The sequence below is a fragment of the Amia ocellicauda genome, chromosome 12 (assembly GCF_036373705.1).
Source record: "Amia ocellicauda isolate fAmiCal2 chromosome 12, fAmiCal2.hap1, whole genome shotgun sequence".
Classification (NCBI taxonomy): Eukaryota; Metazoa; Chordata; class Actinopteri; order Amiiformes; family Amiidae; genus Amia; species Amia ocellicauda.
The window spans coordinates 32864950-32875441 of NC_089861.1; positions in this window are offsets into that span (position 1 = coordinate 32864950).

The window sequence follows — 10492 nt, forward strand, 5'->3', positions numbered from 1 at the left end:
TAAAGCTATTATTATCCAACATCTTAAAATGCACATATGTCGATCGGGGAAATCAATATTCTTTGACTCCCAACCCCGCTAGCAATTTTTTTTATTTTTTAAACACTGCATACGGCCATGCACACAGCCGTGACTGCTCAGGGAGATCTCATCGGAAAACACAAAGTGATGCTTAAACAGATCGTGGAAACCCTTGACGCTTTAGCGTTCAGACTCCAACCGAGCACACCAGTGGCTAGCCTTCCAGCAGCTGCAGCTGCTGCTGTTTCCCCTTTTCCTGTAACTGAAGTGACAACAGTTTGAAAAATATGACGGCACCCTAGAACGATGTGAGGGCTTTCTTCTTCAATGCTCGCTCTATTTTGCCCATCAAAACACCTTTCCCATGGATGCTTCTAAAATAGCATTTGTCATCACTCTCCTCACGGGAAGGGTGCTCCAGTTGGCATCGGCAGTTTGGGTGCAGCAGGGGGAGATCACCCGATTACTCACAGCCTTCTTCACACACTTTAAAGATGTGTTTAATCACCCTGCGGAAGGCAGAGATGCGGGGGAGCAGCTGCTCGTTCTCCGACAAGGCTCTTCCTCGGCAGCGGATTATGCTCTCCGATTCCGAACACTTGCTGCTAATAGTAGATGGAATGAACGAGCCTTAATTATGGTCTTCAGATGGGGTCTTCATTCGGACATACAATCTGAACTGGCCTGTAGGGATGAAGCCCTTAGTTGGATCAGCTTATCCAGCTTGCAGTCCGCATGGATAATCTCCTGAAGACCTGGAAGACATGCTCCATTCCCGACTATTCACCCCAACAGAACACTCCTCATCATACACCCAGTTCCCTACCCAGACCAGAACCCATGCAGCTTAGCCACACTCGTTTGACATCGGAAGAGAGACAGTGACGCATACATAACAGTGCCTCTGTCTCTACTGTGGCCATGCAGGTCATTTTCATGAGGCTTGTCTAGTCCGTCCCGGTGTTTCCCCAGACCCCACAGTGAACATTGTCTTATGCCCACTTCTGAGTTGTTCTCAAAGTTTAATACGAGTTAAGGTCACGTGGGATTCACAGAGCATCTTTGTCTCAGCCTTGTTAGATTCCGGTTCGGCAGGCAACTTTATCCACAGTGCTACAGTCAGACGACTTGGACTCCCTCTTCTACCCTTCGTGCCTCCACTCCAGGTCAAAGCTGTCAACAACCAGCCTATAGGAACAGGCCCCATTTCACAGAGAACTGTCCCTTTCACTCTACAGATAGGTCTCCTCCATCTCTTTTCTGGTCTTTGACTCCCCCGGTGTGGATATTATTCTGGGACTCCCCTGGCTCACCCACAATGACCAAAACATATCCTGAAAGGAAGGAGAGATAATATCCTTTCCCTGTCGCGCAACACACATAGAAAGTCCCCTTCTTTCTATGCCTCCTGAATTCCCATCTGAATACCGGGACCTGGAAGCAGTCTTCAATAAGACTCAGGCCTCTCGTCTGCCTGCTCATCAACCATGGGACTGTGCTATTGATTTGCTACCAGGTGCGTCACCTCCTAGGGGACGAATATATCCTCTTTCTCTTCCTGAGTCGCAGGCTATGGAGGAATACATTAAAGAAGCTTTAGAACTTGGAATTATTCGACCATCCACATCCCCAGCCGCAGCAAGCTTTTTTTCATATACAAGAAGGTCGGGAGATCACTCCGACTTACCGGCTGTCGATGATTGCTGCCGATGTCTGGCAAGCAGCCAGTCTGGCTCTCCACTCGGGACATCAGACTGAAACTCCCTTCAAAAAAATTTAATCCACACTTCATTGGACCCTTCCGGATCCTCCGGCAAGTAAATCCTGTAACCTACCACCTTCAATTACCTCCACAATACAGGATATCTCCCATGTTCCATGTTTTCCTGTTGAAGCCCGTGCTGTCTGCTCAGCTTAGCCTGCCAGTTCTGCCTCTGCCCAACTTCCATCGCTGCCTCCTCCTTTGGATCTGGAGGATGGTCCCGCATACACGGTGCGCTCCCTGCTCTGTTCTCGCCGCTGGAGGGGCCGTATACAATATCTGGTGGATTGGGAGGGACCGGAGGAGCGATCCTGGGTTCCAGCGTCAGATGCCCTAGATCCCTCACTAATTTCGGACTTCCACTGGGACCACCCTGATGACCTTGCCCCCCGACCTTGTGGACATCCTTGTCGCCGCCGGTCTGTTGCGGCTGGGGCCATGCGTAGGGAGGGGGTACTGTTACACCCACTACCTGACAGTTCCTAGGATCTCTGCCAGAGGCCGCCTTTGCTACAATGTTTTCCCATGGTCTTCACTCACCTCATTATTGATTAATTAGTCCTTGTCTCTCGTTTCTCACTGCACCTGCTCCTAGTTCCCTACTAATGATCTACTTGTGTATATTTAGCCCTGTCTGTATAGTCAGTCCACAGCTTTTGTCTCTCGATCCCCGATTCTTGGATTTTCCTGACCAGCCTGTTCGCCCAATCTCTTGTCCACCTGCTAGTGCCCTTGACCTGGAGTTTTGCTTTGCCCTTTTGTTCCTGTTTGCCGGCATTCAACCCCTCGCCCAACCTGACCTTGTGCTCTGCACCTGGGTTCACCACACCCAGCGATCCCCGTCCTTACATAATTAAAGAAATTAATTAGTTTGGAATATCACTATAATCCAATTATTTATTATCTTTTCTAAGGGGTACCAACAAATGTGTCCAGGCCATTTTAGAATATCTTTGTAGAACAAGCAATAATTCATCTCTTTTCACAGCTTCTTTGCTTTATCCTATGACATACCAAAGGCATGCAAGTATACATGATGCAATAGTTTTTTATTTCATCACTGTTCAGGAGGAATGAAGCATTATTTCAATGAGCTGTTAGGGGACCAACACATTTGAGCACGTCTGTATATATATATTCTATATATATATATACTGTATATATATATGGAAAAAAGTTATTTCTCAGTAAACCATCAATTTATAAAGACTAATGTGCACTAATAAAGACTAAAAAGTGCAGTACAGTGCTAGTGTAGTGTGGACTAGTCTGGAAATGTATAAAAGCTTAAAAATGAACACTGTAATAACAGCCAGAAAAAACAAAAAATTGGAAGCATGTACACATTTGACTCTCTATTTTGGGGCCATGGTAGAGTTTGGCTCATGTGGAATTCGGAACTGGATGTGTGTGTGTCTGTGTGTGGTTTGAATGAGAGATCTCGGTTTTTTGCCTTGGTTCAGTTCTGTTCATCCCAACTGCACTGGAGTCGACAGGACAAGACGGTGGATTATAGTAAATTTATAGGAAAAGACAGGATACAACTATAACCTCTCACCTTATATAATGTCCAATCAAACTCAATGTGGCTTTAAAAAATCAGAAAACAAAGACCATGCAAAATACAGAGACACCAAACTGCCACCCTGACTCAACAGAAGGGATTCGCTGAGTGTAGGCCAAAACCACGCTGGTGCAATGAGGAGGGGTGGCATGCAAAAGTCAGGTTACGGTAAGAGAAGGGTTTTTTCTCTCTTGTGAATGCAATGACGATTAGGTGAGTGTATTGTGGCTTTGTATCGTGTGAGTGTGTGTCCCTCCTCTCTTCTTGTCTCCAATAATATTACTCACAGGAACAGGGTGATGGGAACAATATATACAGGAATTACACATTTTTCATTTTAACATCTATTTACAGATATTTTGTATAGAGTTGTTTTATACACAGAAGTCAGATGTGATCTTAAAGAAACTGGGGGTTAGAGACATCTAATAACACTGTACCAGTTTGTAAGAAACAAAAAAAACCTGAACATTTCAAACAGTGTAATAGGTTCAGCTGGGTCACACTGGAGAAAAGTAATTAAAAGTAGAGCGTACAGTCTGCCCAGCCTGGGAAACACAGCCCCTCCACCATTAGGAAGAGGACTGGGGATCTACAGTGACCAGGGCCTTGGCAGTGAATTCCTCTGTGTCCGTTATTACTAGACTACATATTAGATGACTGTCCCTTTGTGTGGCTGGGGTGTTACTCACTGTTATTTGCAAGGCAACAGACTACAACCATTACATACACTGGGATTCGCTCTCTCCCTTACTAAGGTTTTAATATCTGTGAGGTGTATTATGGAGTAGTTGACAGTGAGGTGTACTGCAGTGTGGGGCAGTTCTGTGACAGTGAGGTTTATTGTGGAGCAGTACCGTGACAGTGAGGTGTACTACAGTTTCTTAATACGGACTAATATTTTAGAAGTTTGGTTAGCGGGTTGCTGTGATACAATACTATTGGGTCAAATGAATATACACAAGAGCCCAGTGTTCCTGCTTAGGTGCTGAACTTTGAAGAATTGGACGGTCCATTTCCCAGTCTAACAAGGTCAATTTGGGCTTGGAAAAGAAACTGTACAAATGTGTTTGGCATTATTGTTTATTAATTGACATATATTTTAAATCATTATAGTTCTTAGCAGGCATTTACAATTGTTACATTATTTTTAAAATACAATTACCCATTTATACAGCTGGGTTTTTACTGGGGCAGTCTAGGTAAAGTACCTTTGTCAAGGGTACAACAGCAGAGTCCCCACCTGGAACTGAACTCAGGACCCTCCACTCAGGAATCTAGACGTCTGACCACTACTGCACACATTATTATTTTAGTAGCCTATTTTTGTTTTTATTATTATTTTGTACTTCATGGGGTCAGTCTGGTCTCCACATGTTGTCGACGTGGGACCAACAGTCAAGGATGCCAAAATTCAGGAATGTCCGAGAGGAATAGAGAATGAGGTGGGGAATTGAGCAATAAGCAGCCAAAGAAAACGGTCTTTGTCCTCCCCGCAAGATGCTGAAATCGCGGTTTGGTTTTCGAAACTACGAAACGTAAAACTCAAATTCATTGCCTGGCGCAAACTGGAACGCTTCGTGTGACGTTATCGATTGAACGCTAATTTATATATCATTGTAATTATATGTTTGTTTCTTTCCTTAGCACTACAGATAATAAAACCCTGTAACTATGTATTTGTCTGGTTTAACTTTCCCGAACGTCAGCTACAAAATAGCAGGCACGCAAAAGACCAAAACAAAAACATGGTACTATTTTTGTCAACTCTCCATCAGCGTTATTTTCACCGGCAGCAAAATAAATATGCTGTGGCTGGCCGAGTTCCTCCCAGAACCACTTTCGACGGTACCTCGTTGACATTAACTGTTTGGTGCACTCACTTTCTGGATTTCACTATGGGTTGATATCACATTGTATTATTATTATTATTTATTTCTTGGCAGACGCCCTTATCCAGGACGACTTACAAAACATAAGCGCAATACTAATTGCAATAATACTGTGATAATACAGTACTTTATGTGTGTAAGTCACTTTCATAATGCAATACTATCACTATTATTATTATTATTATTATTATTATTATTATTATTATTATTATTATTCCGCCAGACCCGTTCCTTGAGGTGTAAAATAGTAGGCATAGACACCGTGGGAGTCAGAATACGGCACCAGTCTTAAGTAAATTAATCTCCATTCCGGTGCAGTATGACGTTTCGTGACAGTGACGTCAGTGCTGGGATCAGTGCGGTCAGAGCAGGCAGAGGGAGCTGCATCGACGTAGGTGAAAGGGCAGGATGGGGAAATCATCTATTCCACTAGGGCTTTGGAGATGTGTGGCTGAAAACACACGCATCTACCACGCTTATCTTTTATTCAAAATCTGATCCCGTTTAGTAATCAGCGATACAGAATTCTTGTTAAAATGCTCTGAGCTGCTGTGGGGTTTTATAACAAACTCACTGTTTATTCTCACACAGCGTCCGAAATCTGAGGGGATGTTTTTTGAGAATCCACATAGCCAGACAGACGTACCCTCCCACACACGCCCAGACTCTCATAGAAATACACATTAGCTCGCTGACTGGCACAACCACTGTGTGTGGATGGGCAGACAGACAGGCAGACTTAACGGAGATACACACACACACGCGTGTGAGAGACTCAGAGACGCAGTCAGTTAGCCAGGCCCGTTTACACAGACCGACAGACACAGATACGTATACTGACCCACTCAGACATTGAAGATGGCTCTTGGCTGGACCAACAGAGACAGACAGACACAGACTGGTACGCTAACTGGCACAGAAATGCATACGGAGAGATGGACAGACTTAGACATACAGAAACACAAACACAAAAACACAGACTAAAATGTTAATAATAATAATAACAACAACAACACATGATCATTTATTTCTTAGCAGACACCCTTGCCTAGGGCGACATACAGTTTTCACAAGGACCATTAATGCAATAATAACATCATATAACTATTAGTATTATAATTGAAACTGTCATTATTATTATTATTATTATTATTATTATTATTATTATTATTATTATTATACTATTACTATTATTATTCCAATTAAAATTGCAATCATTATTATTATTAATATTAAAAATATTGCTATTGCCATGGCTACAATTATTACTGTTACAATTTCTTCTTAAAAGCACTTACATGTATTAATGTATATGCTTCTTATGATTTATGACTATTTTGTCATGTTAGTACAGCAGGCTGGACTGTAGCCATGCATGCGGCTGCCAGAGCCTCCAGCAGCTCCTTCTGCACCTCCCTCCCTTCTCGTAAAACTACACTTTATTCCTCCTCCACATCCATCTCATCTAACTATTTTACACTCACCCAGACAGCCCTGGCCTTTGTGCAATAGAAATCCCCAATCCCACCCCCTCTGCCTCTATCCCCCACCTCCCCAAACACCACCACTCCTTAAATTTTACACCCACCCCTTAACCCCTCCCAAATCCAATCCACTCAACCCTACCCCAGGGAGGCCACAATAGAGGGATTCCTGCAGATGGCTCTTGTGTGTTGAAATGTTTCCAAAAATACAGATTACTGTAATGAGAGAAATGTGTGCGCAGCACTACAGCGGAAGTGACTGTTTTATAAGATAATGATTATTATTTTTGTCTGTCAATTATAATTGCTATTGTGGTTGTTTTTATTGTAATACTTAATGTGATGCCTTACTGACCGCAGAGGAGGAAGATATTGGGGAAACACCTGACCCACTGTTCCCTCCGTGACTGGCTACCCCCCTCGACAAGGGACAAGTCAAGTCTCCCTAAATATTCTTTGGTGGTGTGCTGATTCAAAGCCGTTGATAAAGATTGGTGAGGGGACAGCCTGTTTAACATGCTTTGGGAAGAGATACTTTAATCACCTTTGAGAGAGGTACGGGTTTGGAAATCAGAATTGTTACCCTGGAATTATATAGAGGGGGTGAAGGCTCCATAGTCACATTATATGCTAATAGGCAGCTGCCATTGGTTACTCTGGTGTGTAGGGTGGTCACTCTGGAAGGTGGAGTTAAACAGGGGTTCAACTCATAAAATGTGACTTGTCCATTAAAGTCTTTGTACCAGTTTTGCCTTGCTGTAGTCAGTATACCTGTATACTGAGCTCTATATTCTGGACTCTGTAATAAATCACATTTAACCTGAATTGTCTTAGTTCCCATCACTTCTAGAGCAGGTTCATTTCTTACAGCAAGAGAAGGAATCTGATTACAGTAAGTTGAACTGGACTTTGGATGAAGCGATTTGGCCCGGCTGCTCTTGTGTTTGGTGTTTCATGTTTAGAGAGGGCCCTGTGTTTGTATGGTCGTTTAGGCTCAAAGAGGAGTGAGTGTGTTGGTTTCTGTATGTTTGTGTATAAATAAACCTGCACGTGTGTGGGCACCATACACCTGCCTGCTGTGTCATGAGCCCCACCTTCAGAGCCCAAACGTTTCCAACCCCACCTGCTGTCACCTTCATATCATTATGCGTTTCATTATTATTATTAGACATCCCTCCAGTATCACTCCTCCAGTACAGGGGAGTCGGCAGCATCCAGTCCGACGGGCACAGGGTGCGGGGCAATGGACACCATGGATGGGATGCCAGTCACTGCAGGGCAGCACTAACACACACAGAGAGACACACACTGTGTGTGTGCGTGTGTGCGCGTTAGTATGGCTGTTCTTGTGTTCCAACTGTGTCAGTGGGCTGCACGCTGAGAGACCCTGATTAAACACAACAGACTGACTGAGTGGGAGAGAAAGGCCGCTTTGAACTAGAGCCCAGTGTGTCTGTGTGTTAGCATGTGTTTGTGTTGAAGATGAGGTCTAGTGAGTGTGAGTGAGATTACTGTATACTTTTCCTTCTGTACAAATACTGTTATTTCTGTGATTTAATTATATGTACTGTATCTACTGTCTAATACTGTACTGCACTGAAACTATACAGTTCCATGCTATTACTGTCTTATAATTCTATACTTTACTGTAAGTTACCACACTATGCTGTACTATATTATTTATTTATGTATGTATTTATTTATTTATTTTTAATTTCTTGGCAGATGCCCTTATCCAGGGCGACTTACAACACAAGTGCAATACAAAGTGCAAGAATACAGTTAAGTACAAGGCATCAAACATTACAAATTCAAATTTACATTATACAAAGCAATTCAAAGTATAATACATTTTACAATTTCCAATTTACACAGGTAAGTGAGGTCATACATCCTGGAAAGTAAAAGCTAAGATGTTAGATCACAGTCAAGGGCTACGGGAAAGGGAGCAAGGGGGAAATCAATCAATAATACAAGTATTAGTAACGCAAGAAGCATGATAAAATGCTGTGAAGTGCTTTCATACAGGGATTAAAAGGACTAATATTACAAGTACTGTCTGAAAAGATATGTCTTGAAGCGCCGGAAGGAGGTCAAGGACTCTGCCGTTTTGACTTCGGTGGGAAGGTCGTTCCACCATTTAGGGGCCAGGGATAAGAAGGAGCGGTTCTGGAGGAAGGGGAGTAGAGAGGAGGCAGAGTTAGTCTTCTGGCACCGGAAGATCGCAGTGGTCTGGAGGGGATGTATGGGGAGACAAGTGTCTGAAGGTAGCTTGGTGTAGTGTGGTCGAGACAGCGGTAGGTGAGGGTCAAAGTCTTGAACTGAATGTGTGCCAGTATCAGGCGGGTAGTAGTTGCAGGCAGGCTGGCCAGGAGGGAGTTGCAGTAGTCCAGGCGGGAGAGGACCAGTGACTGGACTAGATTTCTAGATTTTTAGCGGAAGAAGAAGGAGAGAGTGTTGTGGATTCCAAGGGGATCGAGATGGAGAGATCACCAGAAGGTGAGGAAGAGTGGGGGAAAAACAGGAGATCCGATTTGGAGAGGTTGAGCTTCAGGTGGTGCAAGTGCATCCAGGTGGAGATAGCAGACAAACAGGAAGAGATGCAAGAGGGGATGACAGGGTCAGAAGAGGGAAAAGACAAGAAGATCTGGGCATCATCTGTGTAGAAGTGGTAGGAGAAACCATGGGATGCGATGAGGGGGCCCAGGGAGCAAGAGTATAGAGAGAACAGGAGGGGGCCCAGGATGGAGCCTTGGGGTACGCCTGTGAGGAGAGGTTGAGGGGTGGATGAGGAACCTTGCCACAACACTTGGTAGGTCCGGTCGCTTAGGTAGGAGGAGAACCAGGTGAGACCAGTCCCAGAGATTCCAAGGTCAGCGAGGCAGGAGAGGAGGATGGAATGATCGACAGTGTCAAATGCTGCGGAGAGATCAAGGAGGATGAGGATTGAGGAGAGGGAGGCTGCCCGAGCACAGCTTAGGGAGTCAGTGACTGCCAGGAGAGCCGTCTCAGTGGAGTGAGCTGTGCGGAAACCGGATTGCAGAGGATCAAGGAGTGAGTTATTTGACAGAAATGCAGAGAGCTGACGGTGGACAGTACACTCAAGAGTCTTTGAGAGGAAGGGGAGTAGGGAGACAGGGCAGTAGTTCTGAGGAGAGGTGGGGTCAAAGGTTGGTTTCTTGAGGAGTAGGATGACAGCAGCTTGTTTAAATGCAGAGGGGAAAAAGCCAGAGAGCAGTGAGGAGTAGAGGATGGAGGAGATAAAGGGGAGTAGATCAGGAGCGGTCGCTTGGAGGAGGCGAGAAGGGAGAGGGTCCAGGGCGCACGTTGTAGGTTTGTGATGTAGGAGGAGAGCAGAAGCTTCAGAGTCCAAGAGAGGTGAGAATGAAGAAAAGGAAGCTTGATCTGTGGGAGGTTTGGGTGTGATGGGAGAGGAGGGGGTACTGTTGAAGCTTGCGGATGTCTGCAATCTTGGAGGAGAAGAAGGAGGTGAAATCATCAGCAGTGAGAGATGAGGGAGGAGGAGGGGGAGGGGGGCAAAGAGGGAGGAGAAGGTGGAGTAGAGTTTGCGGGGGTTGTTGACAGTGGATTCAAAGAGTGATTGGAAGTAAGATTTCTTGGCTGAGGCAAGTGAGGAGGAGAATGTAGACAGTAGAGAGCAGTAGAGTATGAGGGCAGCTGGGAGTTTGGCCCTTTTCCACTTCTGTTCGGCGGCATGCAGACTAGTTCAGGTTGAGCGGAGAACAGCAGAGATCCAAGGCTGAGGAGG